The sequence below is a fragment of the Heloderma suspectum genome, chromosome 4 (assembly GCF_057233095.1).
Source record: "Heloderma suspectum isolate Gila_16-S chromosome 4, 16-S_ref, whole genome shotgun sequence".
Taxonomy (NCBI): domain Eukaryota; kingdom Metazoa; phylum Chordata; class Lepidosauria; order Squamata; family Helodermatidae; genus Heloderma; species Heloderma suspectum.
This window is the reverse complement of record NC_139461.1, coordinates 38,229,162-38,248,714: the sequence shown is the minus strand read 5'-3', so window position 1 is coordinate 38,248,714 and position 19,553 is coordinate 38,229,162. Positions and strand designations below refer to the sequence as shown.

At 44.9% G+C, this 19,553-nt stretch overlaps 1 protein-coding gene across 1 annotated transcript in view; it reads left to right on the top strand.

Annotated features, from left to right (window-relative positions):
• Nucleotides 1-19,553, top strand: part of RIMS2 (regulating synaptic membrane exocytosis 2) — a 616,900-nt gene that overhangs the window by 157,722 nt on the left and 439,625 nt on the right. The gene's annotated exons all lie outside the window — the stretch shown is intronic.

Genomic DNA, 19,553 nt, shown 5'->3' with positions numbered 1-19,553 from the left:
AAAGTAAAACAAGAGATCCTGTAAATGTTAATGTATTAAACTTTGAGCTGTGAACTAGTACCATTTGCAGTCAGACGCTCAGCAAAGCAACTGAGATACTAAAGGCACAATCCTATGGGGATAGTCAGCTGCCTCCGAACTCAGAGGGAATCTTCACGCTCCAGCTGCCCTGCATTTGCAGCTAGATGGCCAATTTCAGCTGTCTAGCCAGAGTGGCTCGGAGCAGGCGAGGGGAGGCTGGACGGCACATAGGAAGCGTCATACCAGCACTTCTGCCATCCCCCCCCCTCCCTGCCTCCAGGAATTCCCCCTTTTCCCCTCCTCCGCACTGCTCTTACAAGTGTGGAGCTGGGGACGAACAGCACCGCCTATGAGGTGGTGGGGGAGGGCAGGGAGGCAGTTTGCTGGGAACTGACCTCGGAGCGCTGGCTCCAAGGTCAGTTCCCAGAAAACAAAAAATCCTATGGCCACCTAGCCATTGTCTAGAGGCCATAGGATTGCACCCTAACTGTTCTAATAAAGAGTTTTTCTACTTCAGATTAAATTGATTTTGTGAGCAAAATGCTCCTAAAAATTACAGAGGGCTTTATGGAGAATAATTCTTTATTTAGTTATACCATTCATTAACTTTATTTCATGAAACTAAAGATTAATCCAAGTTGTTCCTGTGCTCCCAGGAAAGAGGAAACTGTATCATATCACTCTTAGCAGAGCAGCCCCTTGGCAAAGAGTAATGTGGATGAACTCTGAAATAACTTACTAGATTAGTGAAGATTGAGAAATGATGTACTGAACAGTAGTGATAAACTGTAACAGTAAATTTAGGGTCACAATATAATCATAATTAAAAGTTTCTTAACAGCCCACATTCCTGTTTTTCCTATGTATAAGTACATTTACAGCATTTTTTTTTGCCCTCTACTCTGTCAACATGTCTTGTATGCCGTCTCTTATACTTCATATTACTTAAGGGGACAATACAGTCCAAAGTTAATGCTGAAACTTGATTTTGATAGAATTTAAGTTAGGAGTTGGCAGAAAATAGATTTCCAGATGTTTTAGACTTCAACTCCTAGCATTTCTGACAACTGTCCCTGCTGGCAGGAGCTTCTTGGAGTTGAAGTCCAAAACATCTGGAGATCTACCTTCTGCCCACCCCTGATTTTAGTGAATTTAACTGTGTGCTGCATTGTAACTACTGTCATTCATAGAACAGCAGGGTTGGAAGGGGCCTATAAGACCATCGAGTCCAACACCCATTATTGGACCATTATTCCTGTGTGTCATAAAAAGCCAACAAATTATTACTTATTTAATTTATTGTTGTTGTATTTTTATTCCCAGAGAGATATACTTGTGAGATTTTCTGCCTCAGGTGCCAAAATTACTCGACCATCCTTGGGTACTATGCAACTTGACTTGGGAAGCAGTGTGTGTGTGCGCGCGCTTGTGACCATTTGCTGTTCTACATAATACCTTGTTCAGAATATATCTTGGGCTGGCCCTGACTAGACTGGTGCCAGAATTGTTTAATCTGTTGTAGGGGGCTACTTACTAATAAGCGAAAGATTAAGGTATGAACAATAGCCATCCATTATGTATTTATTTATTGCATTTCGATACCTCCTAATTCAACATCAGTTAATTATTGCTATGCCAATTTTTTCTTCCAGAACAGAGACACATGTTTGTTTGTTTTCTGCTTCACCCATTTTTAGAATAAAGCTTCAATTGTAGATACATAACAGGAATCAAAACTGTTGACAGCTTAAAACTTAAAACGGTTACCTTAAAAACGATGTGTTTCTGAAGACTACAGTGCTTCTGAACTGTGAATATCAAGGATAGACAATATGGTGCCCATAGGCACCAGTGCATTCCTGGACACTTTTCTTGGCACCTGCTAAATTGCCCCCCCACACACACTTAAAAAAATTACACACACACACACACACACACACATATATATATACATATACCAGGTGGCCCAAAAGTAGGTATACAGTTGTTTAGAATGTTGATGGGAGGGGGAGAGAATGTGCGCGTAGAAGATGTGTGGGTGGAGTCGGAATGACAGTTGGGAAGAGTGAGTGACAGGGAGTGACAGTTAAATCAGTTAAGTGTAGAGAGTAAGGGGAGTGAGGCCCTTAAGTAGGTATACAGTTGTTTAGTTGTTTAGTTATTTTTTTTACTGATATTGTGAATGATGGCAGCAAATTTAAGTCAAGAACAAAGAAAGTGGATTCTAAAGCAGTACTGGAAGACTGAAAATGCCGAGCGGGTGTGCACAGTGTGGCAAGAAGCATCTGACACTCCTCCACCAACATGTCTGACAATTTATCGTCTTAGAGATAAATTTGAAGCAACAGGTGCAGTGGCTAATGCACCAAAATCTGGACGTCCTAGGACATCTATGACAGAGGAAAATGAGATGAGAGTCACTCTGACATTTGTGAACAGTCCAAAAAAGTCCACACAACGTACGTCTAAGCAGCTATCCATACCTAGAACTAGAACATCCTTGCAACACTTAATGCGTAAATTGAAATGGAAGCCTGACTGTCCAAGACTGTTACATGGTCTTCTGGAGGATGACCCAGACCGTCGGTTGCAATTCTGTGAGATGATGCGTAACCAAATCTCTAACGAACCAGACCTTCTTGATAAGATCATCTGGTCAGATGAGGCTTCTTTCAAGTTGTCAGGCCATGTGAACAGGCATGACTGTGTGTATTGGGCAGATGAAAATCCTCATTTGACTATCACACCTCAACTGAACCAGCCAGGGTCACAGTGTGGGGTGCACTGTCCAGAAAAGGTGTTGTAGGACCAGATTTCTTCGATACAACTGTGGATAATAACAATTACCTAAACATGTTACGTGACGTGGTAGTGCCACAACTCAGAACCAGGGCTAATTTAGCCGAACTGCTCTTCCAACAAGATGGGGCACCTCCTCATTATGTTTTTGCAGTAAGGGACTACCTTGACAACACCTTCCCACAGCATTGGATCGGATGATGTGGCAGCATTGAATGGCTGCCATGTTCACCCGACTTAACACCAATGGACTTCTTTTTTGGGGGCGTAGTAAAGAATAAGGTTTTTGAGAGGAATCCCTGGACAGTGGATGAATTAAAAGAGTTAATCTCGGAAGCATTTATGGACATTGAGGCAGACTGGAATTTGTGTCGTACCGTGTGTCACAGTGTTCTGGACAGGTTTGAGGAATGTTGCAACGTTAATGGAATACATTTCGAGCACTTGCGAGATTAAACAGTGTTAAACAAATGTAAATGTAATAAACAATGTAATAAAATGCAAATAAACTATACTGTATACCTACTTTCTTCAGCAAAGGAGATCGTTACCTTGTGGTGCTGGAGCTTGAGCACCTCAATGACGTCATGAGCTAAACCGTGAAGGGACACCCAAGACGGGAAGGTCATGGCAGAGAGGTCGGATTAAATACGATCCCTGGGGAAGGAAACGGCAACCCACCCCAGTATTCTTGCCATGAAAACTAAATGGATCAGTACAACCAGAGATATGTTGGTATACCATCGGAAGGTGGGACTCCCAGGTCGGAAGATGGTCAAAATGCTACTGGGGAGGAACGGAGGATAAGTTCAACTAGCCCCAGATGTGATGATGCAGCTAGCTCAAAGCCGAAAGGATGGCTAGCAGCCGATGGTGCTGGTGGTGAACGACGAATCCGATGTTCTAATGATCAACACACCATAGGAACCTGGAATGTAAGATCTATGAGCCAGGGCAAATTGGATGTGGTTACTGGGGAGATGTCAAGATTAAATATAGACATTTTGGGTGTCAGTGAACTGAAATGGACTGGAATGGGCACTTCACATCAAATGACCACCAGATCTACTACTGTGGACAAGAGAACCACAGAAGAAATGGAGTAGCCTTCATAATTAATAATAAAGTGGCTAAAGCAGTGCTTGGATACAATCCAAAAAATGACAGAATGATCTCAATTTGAATTCAGGGTAAGCCATTTAACATCACAGTGATCCAAATATACGCCCCAACCACAGATGCTGAAGAAGCAAAAGTCGATCAGTTCTGTGAGGATCTGCAGCACCTACTGGATAGTATGCCAAAAAAAGATGTTATTTTCATTACAGGAGACTGGAATGCTAAGGTGGGTAGTCAAACAACACCTGGAATTACAGGCAAGCATGGTCTGGGAGAACAAAATGAAGCACGACATAGGCTGATAGAATTTTGCCAAGACAACTCACTGTGCATAACAAACACTCTCTTCCAACAACCTAAGAGACGACTTCATACATGGACTTCACCAGACGGTCGACACCGAAATCAGATTGACTACATCCTTTGTAGCCAAAGGTGGCGGACATCTATGCAGTCGGTAAAAACAAGACCTGGAGCTGATGGTAGTTGAGATCACGAACTTCTTATTGCACAATTTAGAATCAGACTAAAGAGAATAGGGAAGACCCACAGATCAGGGAGATATGAGCTGACTAATATTCCTAATGAATATGCAGTGGAGGTGAAGAATAGATTTAAGGGACTACATTTAGTAGATAGGGTCCTGGAAGAACTGTGGACAGAAGTTCGCAACATTGTTCAGGAGGCGGCAACAAAAAACGTCCCAAAGAAAAAGAAAACCAAGAAGGCAAGATGGCTGTCTGCTGAGACACTGGAAGCAGCCCAAGAAAGAAAGAAAGCAAGAAAGCAAAAGGCAACAGTGATAGGGGGAGACATGCCCAATTAAATGCAAAATTCCAGAGGTTAGCCAGAAGAGATAAGGAATTATTTTTAAACAAGCAATGCGTGGAAGCGGAAGAAGATAATAGAATAGGAAGGACAAGAGACCTCTTCCAGAAAATTAGAAACATCGGAGGTAAATTCCAGGCAAAAATGGGTATGATCAAAAACCAAGATGGCAAGGACCTAACAGAAGCAGAAGAGATCAAGAAAAGGTGGCAAGAATATACGGAAGATCTGTATAAGAAGGATAATAATATTGGGGATAGATTTGACGGTGTGGTCAGTGAGCTAGAGCCAGACATCCTGAAGAGTGAGGTTGAATGGGCCTTAAGAAGCATTGCTAATAACAAGGCAGCAGGAGATGACGGTATCCCAGCTGAACTGTTTAAAATCTTGCAAGATGATGCCGTCAAGGTGATGCATGCCATATGCCAGCAAATTTGGAAAACACAAGAATGGCCACCAGATTGGAAAAAATCAACTTATATCCCCATACCAAAAAAGGGAAGCACCAAAGAATGTTCAAACTATCAAACAGTGGCACTTATTTCACATGCCAGTAAGGTCATGCTCAAGATCTTGCAAGCTAGACTCCAGCAATTCATGGAACGAGAACGAGATGTACAAGCTGGGTTTAGAAAAGGCAGAGGAACTAGAGACCAAATTGCCAATATCCACTGGATAATGGAGAAAGCCAGGGAGTTTCAGAAAAACATCGATTTCTGTTTTATTGACTATTCTAAAGCCTTTGACTGTGTGGATCATAACAAATTGTGGCAAGTTCTTGGTGGTGTGGGGATACCAAGTCATCTTGTCTGCCTCCTGAGGAATCTGTATAACGACCAAGTAGCAACGGTAAGAACAGACCACGGAACAACGGACTGGTTTAAGATTGGGAAAGGAGTACGGCAGGGTTGTATACTCTCACCCTACCTATTCAACCTGTACGCAGAACACATCATGTGATGTGCTGGGCTTGATGAAGCCAAGGCTAGAGTTAAAATTGCTGGAAGAAACATTAACAATCTCAGATATGCAGATGATACCACTTTGATGGCTGAAAGCGAGGAGGAGCTGAGGAACCTCATGACGAAGGTGAAAGAAGAAAGTGCAAAAGTTGGGTTGCAGTTAAACCTCAAAAAAACTAAGATTATGGCAACCAGCTTGATTGAGAACTGGCCAATAGAGGGAGAAAACATGGAGGCAGTGACAGACTTTGTCTTTCTAGGTGCAAAGATTACTGCAGATGCTGACTGCAGCCAGGAAATCAGAAGACATTTACTTCTTGGGAGGAGAGCAATGACAAATCTTGATAAAATAGTGAAGAGCAGAGACATCACACTGACAACAAAGGTCCGCATAGTTCAAGCAATGGTATTCCCCGTAGTAACCTATGGCTGTGAGAGCTGGACCATAAGGAAGGCTGAGCGAAGGAAGATAGATGCTTTTGAACTGTGGTGCTGGAGGAAAATTCTGAGAGTGCCTTGGACTGCAAAAAGATCAAACCAGTCCATACTCCAGGAAATCAAGCCAGACTGTTCACTTGAGGGAATGATATTAAAGGCAAAACTGAAGTACTTTGGCCACATCATGAGAAGACAGGACACCCTGGAGAAGATGCTGCTGCTAGGGAAAGTGGAAGGCAAAAGGAAGAGGGGCCGACCAAGGGCAAGGTGGATGGATGATATTCTGGAGGTGACGGGCTCGACCTTGGGGGAGCTGGGGGTGGCGACGGCTGACAGGAAGCTCTGGCGTGGGCTGGTCCATGAAGTCACGAAGAGTCGGAAGCAACTGACCGAATAAACAACAACAACAATACCTAGTTTTGGGCCACTCTGTTTGTGTGTGTGTGTACAAAGATAGAAAGCTGCCTGTCAGACCATTGGTCCATTTAGCCCAGCATTGTCAACACTTAGTGGCAGCAGGTCCCCAGGGTTTCATCAGCAGCTGGGATTATTGTGAAATAGGTTTTTGTGCTGAAAACTGTGGCTTCAAAGGAATTGTTTAGTGTGTTAGGGTTCACACCCCACCTCTACCTTGTACTCAGTCTTTTGAGCAGGTTACTTGTCCTTTGCCACACCTCCCATGGCAGCCATTTTGTGGTGGTGCCCAGGACAATTTCTCAAATGGCCGGATGCTTCCAAGGCGCATAAAGGTTGCCTACCCCTGGTGTATATTATTTTGCTGAGCTGATGAGTTTCAGTGTGGACCACCAGGAATGGAAGTGTGTGTGTGTGTGGGGGGGGGGCTCTATCAAAACAGAAAAGGGGCTCTACTTTTGGCAGAAAACCACTGGCAGAAAACTGTCTGGGAATGCAGCCCAAACAGTTAATTGCTGTTCTGTGTTCTGGTCCTCCCTGTACCCGCAGGTTTGGTGGTTACCCTATCAGCTTGCCCTCGGGTCTCTAGATGCTGCTTTTAAATACCAGATCGGTGCAAAATAAAATCTCCCTCATGCATAACTTAATAGTGGATGAGGTGTCTGATCTGGCATGTATAACTGAGACTGAGGTGGGTGAGCAGGGAGGAGTCCTTCTCTTCCAACTATGCCCACCGGGGTACTTGGTCCAGCATCAGGGAAAGCTTGAGGTCTGGGGAGTGGGGTTGCTGTGGTCTATAGGAATTCCATCTCCCTCTGCAGGCTCCCTGTGATTACTGGTCTAGAGTATTTGCACCTTATGCTGGGTCAGCGGGACAGATTAGGTATTCTGTTGGTGTACTGCCCACCCCGCTGTTCAACAGACTCTCCAGGTGAGCTGACGGAGGTGGTCTCAGGTGTGCTGCTGAGATGCCCCAGACTGTTGGTTCTGGGGGTGTCAACATTCATGCTGAGGGCACCTTGTCTAAGATGGCTCAGGATTTCATGGTCTCCATGACAGCTATGGGACCATCCCAACATGTCATCGGCCCAACAGATGTAGCGGGGCATACTCTAGACCTGGTTTTCTCAACTGGACATGGAGATGGTGATCTGAATTTGCATCAGTCTCTTTGTCATGGTCATATGATTGCCTGCTGAGGTTTAGACTTACAGCAGCTTTTCCCATCTGCAAGGGTGGGGGCCTATTAAGATGGTCCACCCCTGGAGGCGAATGGATCCAGGTAGTTTCCAGAGGGCTCCAGGGGTTTTTCTGGCTGATATGGCTGGCGCTCCTGTTGAAGCCCTGGTCAACCAGTGGAATGCAGAAATGACCCGGCCAGTTGACACGATCGCTCCTGAGTGCCCTCTTCAGAGTAGAACTCATACAGCTCCATGTTATACCACAGAGCTGAGAGGGATGAAACAAAATAGGAGATTGCTTGAGTGCAGGTGGAGAAAAACTCCTAGTGGATGCAATCAAACTCTGGTGTGTGCCTACGGCCAGGTATACTCAAAGGCAGTGAGAGCAGCAAGCAAAAATATTTCACTGCCTCTACTCAATATTCCATATGCCGCCCGGCGGAGTTTTTTAGGATTGTCCGGAGCCTATTACATTCTGGCCCTAAGGACATTATGGAATCATCTGAGGCCCACTGTAATGCATTGGCTAGGCACTTCCAAGATAAAATCTCTTGCATTTGCTGGGACTTACACTCCAGTTTTACTGCTGGTGAATCAGGTGAGGTGTCCAGAGCACAGCCTGGTCCAGTTTTCTTGGATGAGTTTCAGTTGGTACAGCTTGAGGACATGGACAAGGTGCTTGGACAGGTTTGTGCAACCACTTCCATATTGGATCCTTGCCCTTCTTGGTTTATAAAAACCGGCAGGGAGGGAACAGCCAGCTGAGCTAGGGAGGTGATTAATGCCTCCTTGCGAGAGGGTGTGGTCCCGAGGTGCCTGAAAGAGGTAGTGGTGAGACCACTCTGAAGAAATCCTCCCTAGACCCACAGAACCTTACTAATTGTAGGCCGGTTGCAAATGTTCCATTCCTGGGTAAGGTTCTTGAGAGGGTGGTTGCAAGCCAGCTCCAGACACTCTTGGATGATTATCTGGATCTATTTCATTTGGGGTTCAGGACAGGTTTTGGCATGGAAACAGCCTTGGTCGCCCTGCGTGATGACCTATGTCAGGACTCAGGAGAAAGACAAGGGGAGTGTGACCCTGTTGATTGTCCTTGATCTCTCAGCAGCTTTCAATACCATTGACCATGGTATCCTTCTGGGACGGCTCTCTGAGTTGGGAGTAGGAGGCACTATATTGCAGTGCTTTTGCTCCTACTTGGAGGGTTGGCTGCAGAAGGTGGTGCTTGGGGAACATTGCTTGACCCTGTGGATTCTCCAATATTGGGTTCCACAGGGGTCAGTTTAGTCCCCCATGCTGTACAACATCTACATGAAACCGTTGAGTGTGGTCATCCGGAGTTTTGGAGTGTACTGTTATCAGTATGCTGATGACACACAGCTCTATTCCTCCTTCTTCAGGTGAGGCTGTGGATGTGCTGAATCAGTGCCTGGCTGGGACAATGGACTGGATGAGGGCTAATAAACTGGAGCTCAATCCAGACAAGACTGAGATGCAGTTGGTGGGTGGTTCTGCTGACCAGATGGAGGGTGTTCAACCTGTTTTGTATGTGGTTGCACTCCCCCTGAAGGAGCAGATTCGTAGCTTGGGGGTCCTCCTTGAACCATCTTTGTCACTTGAGGCTCAGGTGGCCTCAGTGGCACGGAGTGCCTTCTACCAACTCCGTTTGGTGGCCCAGCTTTGTCCCTGTCTAGACAAGGATAACCTGGCTTCAGTTGTCTCCAAGTCAGATTACTGCAATGCTCCCCACGTGGGGCTGCCTTTGAAGACAGTTCAGAAGCTGTACCTTGTGCAAAATGCAGTGGCCAGATTGATAACTGGGACTAGAAGGTCTGCACATATAAGACTGACTTGGCCCACTTGCACTGGCTGCCTATATGCTTCTGGGCTCAATTCAAGGTGCTGGCTTTAACCTATAAAGCCCTACACTGCTTGGCACTGCAGTACCTGATGGCACACCTCTCCCAAAATGAACTTTCCATTCAGCATCTAAGGCCCTGCCTGGCACCAACATTGTTATCTTTTCAGCGCCAGGTTAAGACCTATATCTTTTCCTAGGCATTTGGCAACACATGATGGGTTTTAATCAGTCCTGGAAGTGTATTTAGTTATGACTGACTGTTCAAAGTTGTTTTTAGTTATATGTTGTTTGTGTATATTGTCTGTGTGCTTTTATGTAAACGGGTTTTAAACTTCATATGTTGTATTTTAATGTTTTAACTTCTGTAAACCACCCAGAAAGCTTCGGCTATGGGGCGGTATAGAAATGTAATAAATAATTATCATCATCATGACAATGATGATGATGATAATTGGGGGACCTGGGGGTGGCGATGGCCGACAGGAAGCTCTGGCATGGGCTGGTCCATGAAGTCACGAAGAGTCGGAAGCGACTGACCGAATAAACAACAACAAGAAAAATAGTAAAGGGTCAAATTAGGCCACACTCTTCCCCAAAATTCTTCAAAATCATGGCAGGTGGAGGGAAGTGCACATTCATATCATATCACAGGAAAACTCTGTGACACGCCGCATTGTAGTCTTTCCTGGAGCCCAAGATCTGGTGGTCACAGGGCTAGCATGCTGCTGCTGAGGATATTACACAGCAGCCTTCCTCAGCCTGGCTGAGGATGATGGGGGTGTAGTTCAAATGCATCTGGACAGCACCTGGTTGGGGAAGGTTGTTATAAAGGCTGGTATTCACACATCCACCCAGCTGCATGTTAGCCCAGTAACCACCAAGTCTTCATCATGGACTCAGTTGAGTGGTGCCACTTGCTGCTCTATTTTCCTGTGCCCAAGACAAGCCCCCCATAATGGTTTGGGGATGAAGATAGTCTGAATCCATTCCACTTACTGCTGCTGTAAAAGCCATCATGAGGGCTGAGACTGCCACCACTTCTAGTGGGTAGTGTGAGGATAGAAAGATGCTTCTCTACTTTACAAAGTGATGCATAGAAAGTTGGATTGGGTTTAGCTGAAACAGTTGATTCCCAATCCCACCCAGGAAATGATTCCCCCTGCCCCAAATTACATTACATAAATTTGAGAAAAACAAAGAACAACAACAAACCTTTAGGTGAAACAGCTGGCAGTCTTCAAAGTTCCATGGCAAGTGACTGTAACGGATCTTGTTTCAAGCCTTTCTAGCTATTTACCTAGAAACTGAGCTTCATAGAATGTTTATGAACGTTCCAGCTGCCTAGAAGTTCCATATGCTACTGGTGTGTGCGTGTGTGTCTCCACAAGCTTTTTACTGCGAGTTGGCTGTGTTTGGAGGTTGTACTGTGCACATGACATCGTGGCCATCTCGCAGCTATCCCAGAGATTTTTGTGGAAAAAATGGTTTTTCTGAGACTACTTTTAGTTCAATTGTCTTTCTTAATTCGGCTTGCCTGCACTTCTGTTGTGGTGTGTACTAACCCTCTGCACTTGCATCGGCATGATAGCCCTGTCCAGAGGTGTGTCTTTCATCTGGCCATGACCTCACTGACCCCAGTTAAGGGGTTTCCCCCCAATGTTTCCCCTCCCTGTGTTTCACCAATGTTTCCTCCATTTTGCAGCTGGCCGTTCAGGAGTTCTGAGTTTCCTCATGGTATTTACTTCGCCTAGCCTACCACTAACAGCTGGTGGTCATCCCCCCGAAAATATAGGTGTATTCTGCTTGGCAGCCTCTACCTTTAAAAAAAATCCCCTTAAAAGCACAACGTCGAAATAGCACTGCCACTCCATCGTGAAACTGAAGTAAGCGCTCCTGTTTCACCAACCACAGCTGCCTGGGGAGGGGGGGAGTGGAGTTATTTATAAGTGGAGTATGGGGTGGGTGGACATACAGTAAAAAAAATGTGGGGAGACAAATGAGTGAGGCTTGTTTCCCGCCCCTAACCAGGCTTCCCACTGCTACTATGTTATGAATGCTCCTGTAAACCAGAAATAACATTACTGCAATAAAGCGACAAAGCAGAGATGGAATTTTACATAATAACTGAGAAACCAGAGCACCTCAAAGAACCCCTCATATTACTGCAGTAGTGGGGACACTCAATCACTTTAGTTAGCCTGCTTTCTGTCTTTAACATCCCCCCTATTCTGTGCATGTTTACTCAGAAGTAAGACATAAATCTCACTCCCCTGCAGTGAAAGGGTTAAAGGCTAACTGTGGCAACTCGCCCTAAATCGCTCTTTCATTTCTCTGTTGCTCTCTTAGATCGCTATTGCAAAGCTGTATTTCTTTGATGTTCTGTAGTTTCTCTGTTATACAAAGTCCTTTCTTCACTTTATTGCTTTATTGCAGTAATTATCTTGCCTTCTCATTGCGACCAGGGGGAAGGAGAAAGAGTGGGGTGGGTGGAAGCAGTAGGTAAAAGTGCACACATGGGGAAAAATGGGGAGGGGAGCAGTAATTCTGCAGGTTGCTTGGATGTAGCAAAACTGGGGTGGGGTGGGGAGCTAGAAATGGGGAACATTGCAATCCTGTGCATCTCTACTCAGAAGTAAGCCCCATTGGGTTCAGTGGGGCTTCCTCCCCTGTAAGTGGGTTTAGGATTGCAGCCTACATCTCCCAGAGGAGTTCTGAGAAACAAAAAGAGGAATATTCAATAATATAACAACAACAAATGAGAAGGAGAATCCCTTCCAAAATGGGCTAGCTGAAATCTGAATTTAAAGACTTCTTTGTGAACAGAAATGCAATTGACAAGAGAACAGCAGCCAGGAAAAAAAGGAAATAAAATAAAATATCACATCACCAGCCATTGGCAATAATTCAGGGAAATCTGAAGAATTGCTTCAGAAGAATTCTTTAGATTTCCCTGAAGAAACTAGAATTCCCAGTCCTCCAGAGCTCAGGTGGTCATGGAACTAGAAACAGGGAACATTGCAATCCTATGCATCTCTACTCAGAAGTAAGCCCCATTGGGTTCAGTGGGGCTTCCTCCCCTGTAAGTGGGTTTAGAATTGCAGCCAACATCTCCCAGAGGAGTTCTGAGAAACAAAAAGAGGAACATTTAATAATGATGATGATGATGATAAGGAGAATCCCTTCCAAAGGTGAAACCTGAATGTGAAGACTGAATTTGAAGCAGATTGCTGGAATGCAGTGAAATTGGGGTGGGGGAGATCTGGGGGATGGGTTCACAAATAAGTCTTCAAATTCAGATTTCATCTTGCCCATTTTGGAAGGGATTCTCATTATTATGATTATGATTACTATTATAGCGAAAGAGCGCTTTAGAGCTAGTTACTACAGTTAGCCTTTAACCCTTTCACTGCAGGGGAGCGAGATTTATTTCTTACTTCTGAGTAAACATGCACAGAAGGGGGCAGGGATGTTAAAGATTGAAAGCAGGCTCTATCTAAAGTGATTGAGTATCCCCACTAATGTGGTAATGTAAGGGGTCGCTGCTGCGTATTTAGTCCTGTCACTATTGTGCTATTGTGGTTTTAGAGAGAAAATAATTTTTTAAAAATTGGGTGGCTAGGGTCAGAAATAGGTTGGAGAGGGTGGGGGTGTTAACACACACACTGGCCAGAGAAAGCAGAAGGGGCAGAACAAAGTGAGAGTGGGAGGGTGGGAACAGGCTCTCTAAATGATGACGTGGATGAGACTCCACCCAGTAGCCACCCAAACAATCCGCAGTAAACTGCATGTGACCTGCTGAGAGCCCCAGGCTAGCTTTGGGTTAATCCAGGTTTTCGACCCCCGTGTGTCCCCAGACGGAGCAGATTCAACTCTAGTAAAAAACACAATGAAGTGGAGAGTGAACTAAACCCATTGCTGTGGAGATTCCCCCCTGGAAAGTTACACAGATCACTAAGAGTTCTGTCACACCAAGAAATGGAACAGAGATATGAACATGCATATGAAGGGGAGGAAATATACAGAAAGGGCTGGTTCAGTATTCTCTGGAGACAAAGTAAATGGGCTGCCCAGTGCTAACAAAATTGAGAAGGTCAAAACTTGACCACTCCATGTCTTTGGATAACTGGGGCAGATTTAGCTCCGCATCCCTCTCATGTCCCCCCACTCCCAGTGCATCTCTGTGGATATTTCAATATGCGGATGACACGCAGCAATACCTCTCGTTCAAATCTTCACCAAGGTTGCCCGTAGAATCCCTGTCCAAATGTCTGGAGACGGTGAGTGGCTGGATGGGGAGGAATAAGCTGAAGCTGAACCCTGACAAGACTGAGGTACTTTTGGTGGGAGACAAGAGGCTGGGGGATGTTGACCTGGTGTTGAATGGGGTATGGCTACCCTTTAAAGACCAGGTCCGCAGCCTGGCGGTCATTTTGGACTCCCAGCTGTCCATGGAGGCTCAGGTGTCAGCTGTGAGCCGGACAGCACTGCATCAACTCCATCTGATACGGCAGCTGCGCCCCTTCCTTCACGACCATCTGCTCCCATCGGTAGTACATGCCCTGGTCTCCTCTCGTTTAGACTACTGTAATGCGCTCTACGTGGGGTTACCCTTGAAGACGGTTTGGAAGCTGCAGCTGGTACAGAACACGGCGGCTCGCCTGATTAAAGGCAGCTGCTGGCAAGATCACATCACTCCAGTGCTGAAGGAGTTGCACTGGTTACCAGTTGTTTTCTGGGCCAAATTCAAGGTATTGGTTTTGACCTTTAAAACCCTATATGGTTCCAGCCCAGCCTATCTTAAGGAGTGCCAACACCAGACAGGCCGCTTAACAAGATCAGCCTCGGATGGCCTTCTCTCTGTCCCATCAGCCAAGGACAGCTAGACTGGTGGGGACGACGGAGAGGGCTTTTTCTGTGGTGGCCCCCACTCTGTGGAACTCCCTCCCTAGGGAACTCCGCCATGCCCCCTCTTTAATGAGCTTCCGCCGTGCATTAAAAACGTGGCTGTTCAGGCAGGCATTTGGGGTGAGTTAGGGTATTTTAGAAAATGTTTTTATTGTAGAATTTTATTGTTTTAAACTGTTTTATTATATGCTGTACATCGCCCAGAGTGGCTGGGTGACCAGCCAGATGGGCGATTAATACATACATACATACATAAATATTTGGAGACACTCCACTCCAGCTTATGGAGGTTATATAAGAGGGGAAGCAGTGTCTGTCTCTGTGCAGTCACCTCTCCTCCATCCTGGAGCTCCTCTGGAATGTCACTGTTGTTGTTGTTCAGTCGTTAAGTCGTGACCAACTCTTCGTGACCCCATGGACCATAGCACGCCAGGCCTTCCTGTCCTCCACTCTCTCCCGGAGTGTGCTCAAGTTCAAATTAGTGTTGACTGATTTGTTATTTTGCTTAAAATATGAAGTATAGCCAACTAATATTAAAGAAGCACTGGGCACTCCGGCCACATATGTATTAGCATTCCTCTGCACCCCGAACCCCTCCAGCATAGTGGAGACATCCCTGAGTTAATTTTGGAAAATCTGATAGGGGTAAAATGCCATCTATACAAAGTTTTTAAAGACGCTTCTCTGATTTGTGCCAAAATGGTTTTGAGAGGGGAGGATACCCAATCTGTTTACACTAGGCTTCTAACAGCTGCATGTCAAGTTCATTTCCCATTGGATTTTCAAACCATGTGAGCTACTATAAGTATCCTGCAATAGCCATCAATAGAGAGATGATACTACCCCTTCAAAGCAGCATTACTGCCCACATGCAAAGATCTTCAAAAATGGTTAATGGCCTTTGGGACCGCCTTTTGGCATACAACTTTTTTTGTGAAAGAGCATCCATTTCAACTCTTCTCCTGAGAAAATCTGTTCTAAAGTTGCCATAGTTGCCTCCCCCCTTGGAACAAGTCCCATAAATGATATAAACCCTTTTCTTCCCATGACTTATATTGGGAGTGTTTGCAGGCCCCAGAATGCCAGATCATCTACAAAGGCCCCAGAATGCCAGATCATCTACAAATGGTGACTTTGGGGTGCAAGGAACTTAGCCCATGGTCTCCGTTTTTGTAGTGTGGCTGCGAAAAAGGGATTTTTTAATTCAACAAAAAAATTATTTGAGAGGTTCCTAAACATGAGCACCTCATGTTGGGAGTGTTCCAAGGGGTTTCCATTATTACCCATGGAGCCATCTCATCCCTACAAATGATGGAGATAAGCTGGCGAATCTGAAAGACTGCTAGGTACAATTTAAGATTGGGTATTGGTCACCCACCCTGTTCCTGATGTCTGTATATTGCCCCCTTAGGTAATCTGCTCCATTTGCCATTATTCATGTATCACTCCACCATCTTTTGCCACCTTTTAACTTAGCCTCTGAGGGTGTTATGGGAATCATTTGGAATAAGAACAATAATGTGGGCAATAGCATCATTTAAAAGATGCTATCCTACCCAATAAAGCAGGTTTATTTTTTCCATTTATAGTTCTTGTTCAATGCCTTTAATTATTGGGTTGTAGTTGCATATCGTTAGCTGGCAGATTGCATGCATTAAAGTTTAGGGTTCAGATGAAACTGATTTTGTATTTTCCATTAGATTGCTTGGGAAAATTTATACATAGCAGCACGGATTTATTATAATTTATTTGTAATCCCTAGCTGTTTTTAAATTTGGAAAGAATCTCTGCAAGTGCAGGCATGGCCTCTTCCACATTTGAAAGACAAAAAAGCACATCATCTGCAAACAGATTTACTAGGGGCATCTCTACACCAGCTTAAAATCCCGCATTTAAAATGGTGCTTTTTGCTTCTGTTTTAAATGCAGGATCACAACGACTCCCTTTTTCATGTGCTTCCTTTCCCCCCACCCCCTTCTCCCTCCTTCTCCCCGTATCTGAGTCTTCTATTATCTTTCATTGATCTCGCTCCTCTTCTTGCCGCTTTTACTCTTTTCACGGAGGAAACTGAAGTGGAACACAATGGGGTAATTTGATAGCTCATTATCTGCGATCTATTTAAAAACAGAACAAAGGGCATTTAGCGCAGGAGATACCTTGAATGATCACGGCGTCATGTAAAGAGCCCGCAAACTTCTATGAAGGAACAATCTCAATTGCTGGATAAAAACTCGGCGTGAAGGAGCCCTAGGTGTTCTTGGTCCCTAATAGTAATAATTTTGGTTCTGGGATCCACCCTAATTATATGGGCCAAAGGTTCTATCACCAGAGCAAACAAAACAGGAGAAAGAGGACACCCCTATCTAGTGCCTCTGTCCAGTAGCACCGGTAAGGAGTCTATTCCATTGGTGTATATATAAGGGCTTCCGATGTTTTATACAGTTTTCCTATTCCTGTGAGGAACTGTTTTCCACCCCACCCCGCCACTCAGTAATTCATTAATATAGGGCCACTCCAAATGTCCGAAAGCCTTAAAGGCATTACGTGACAAAAAGACATCAGCGTATTAGACTGAGCCCTGTGGTGTACTAGATTGAGCACCCTCCATTTAGATGTACTCATGTGCTGTTTGACCAGCATAGATATATTCAGTGATAAACAAGTTCAAAAGTTTAGTCAACACCTGTGAGAATCTTTGCATCCTGATTAAGGAGGGAGATCAGACGGTATGAGTCCGTTAACTGGGATCTTTGCCAGGTTTGTGGAGTACTATCACACTGACCCTCCTCCATGTATGTGGGACCTCCTCCCCATCCAGGGCACTATTCACAAGAAGTTTAAAATGTGGTGACAGGTTCTCACAAAATATTTTGAAGAATTCCCCCATGAAGCCATCTAGTCCCAGAGATTTCCCAGGTTTAAGCTTTTGGATTAAATCTTTTACCTCTTCATCTGATATAGGGCATATACTTTGTGAGATTAGGATATTTGTGTTCATCTGACAGGCTCTAAATCTCCTTCAGTATTTGCTCCTGAGGAAAAGATTTTTTTTTTTTTTTATGGAAGCGTCTTGAATAAAGCTTCCCTCAGGACCACCTTTAGAGTGTCCCATAATAAAGCATGAGAAACCCCCAGCTGGACATTTTCGTTAAGACATTTTGAATACAAGCCTTTACTTTATCCATAAGGGGTTGGTGAGTGAGTAGGGAAACATTTAACCTCCAGATTAGAGTATGTTCCTGTGAATCACATAGCTCTAGGGTCAGGGCAATCGGAGTGTGATTGGACATCGCAATTAAACTTATCTCAGTGTCATGAACCACATGTTGCAGTGATCTTGATATAAATTGATAGTCAATGTGTGAGTATATTTGATATCTGGGAAAAAAGAATGTGTAGTCCCTTGCAGTTTTATTTCTTTCCCTCCAGACATCCAGGAGTCATAGAATCATAGAATAGTAGGGTTGGAAGGGGCCCACAAGGCCATCGAGTCCAACCCCCTGCTCAATGCAGGAATCCGAGTCAGAGCATCCCTGACAGATGGCTGTCCAGCCCAGTCTTGAACGCCTCCAGTGTGGGAGAGCCCACCACCTCCCCAGGTAATTGGTTCCATTGTCGTATTGCTCTAACAGTCAGGATGTTTTTCCTGATGTTCAGCTGGAATCTGGCTTCCTGTAACTTGAGCCCATTATTCCGTGTCCTGCACTCTGGGATGATCAAGAAGAGATCCTGGCCTTCTTCTCTGTGACAATCTTTCAAGTACTTGAAGAGTGCTATCATATCTCCCCTCAGTCTTCTCTTCTCAAGGCTAAACATGCCCAGTTCTTTCAGTCTCTCTTCATAGGGCTTTGGTTCCAGTCCACTGATCATCTTCATTTCCCTCCTCTGAACCTCCTCCTCCTTCTTCAAGTGTGGTGCCCAGAACTGGACACAGTACTCCAGATGAGGCCTAACCAGTGCTGAGTAGAGGGGAACTAGTACTTCCCGGGATTTGGAAGCTATGCTTCTATTAATGCAGTGCCAAATTGCATTTGCCTTTTTTGCAGCCACATCACATTGTTGGCTCATATTCAGCTTGTGATCAACAACAATTCCAAGATCTTTCTCGCTTGTAGTGTTGTTGAGCCACGTATCCCCCATCTGGTAACTGTGCATTTGGTTTCTTTTTCCTAGGTGCAGAACTTGGCATTTATCCCTATTAAATGTCATTCTGTGGTTTTCTGCCCAGCGTTCCAGTCTATCCAGATCAGTATTGGCTATCCCGCCCAATTTGGTGTCATCTGCAAATTTGATAAGCATTCCCTGCACCTCCTCCTCCAAGTCATTAATAAAAATGTTGAAGAGCACTGGGCCCAGGACTGAGCCCTGAGGTACCCCACTCGTTACCTCTCCCCAGTTTGAGAAGGTCCCATTGATAAGCACTCTTTGAGTCCGATTCTGTAGCCAACTGTGGATCCACTGGATCGTTGTTTCATCTAGCCCACTTTGAGCTAGTTTGCTCATCAGGATATCATGGGGCACTTTGTCGAAAGCTTTGCTGAAGTCGAGGTATATGATGTCTACAGCATTCCCACGGTCTACAAGGGAGGTTACTTGATCAAAAAATGAGATCAGATTTGTCTGGCAGGACTTGTTTTTGACAAATCCATGTTGGCTTCGAGTAATCACGGCATTGTTTTCAAGGTGCTTCCAGATGGATTGCTTTATCATCTGCTCCAGAATTTCCCCAGGGATTGATGTCAGACTGACTGGTCTGTAGTTCCCAGGTTCCTCCTTTTTACCCTTTTTGAAGATAGGGACAACATTAGCCCTCCTCCAGTCATCTGGCACTTCCCTTGTCCTCCATGATTTCTCAAAGAGAATAGACAGCGGTTCTATGAGTCCCTTCTCATGCAAACTTTCAGTAACTTTCCCTGAGACTCTGGCAAGATGTGGCAGTGAAGATATTTATCCAGATGTTTATCTAATGTCATATTCATATCTCCTCCTACCACCACTTCCCCTAAAGCAAATCCCTCCAGGGTG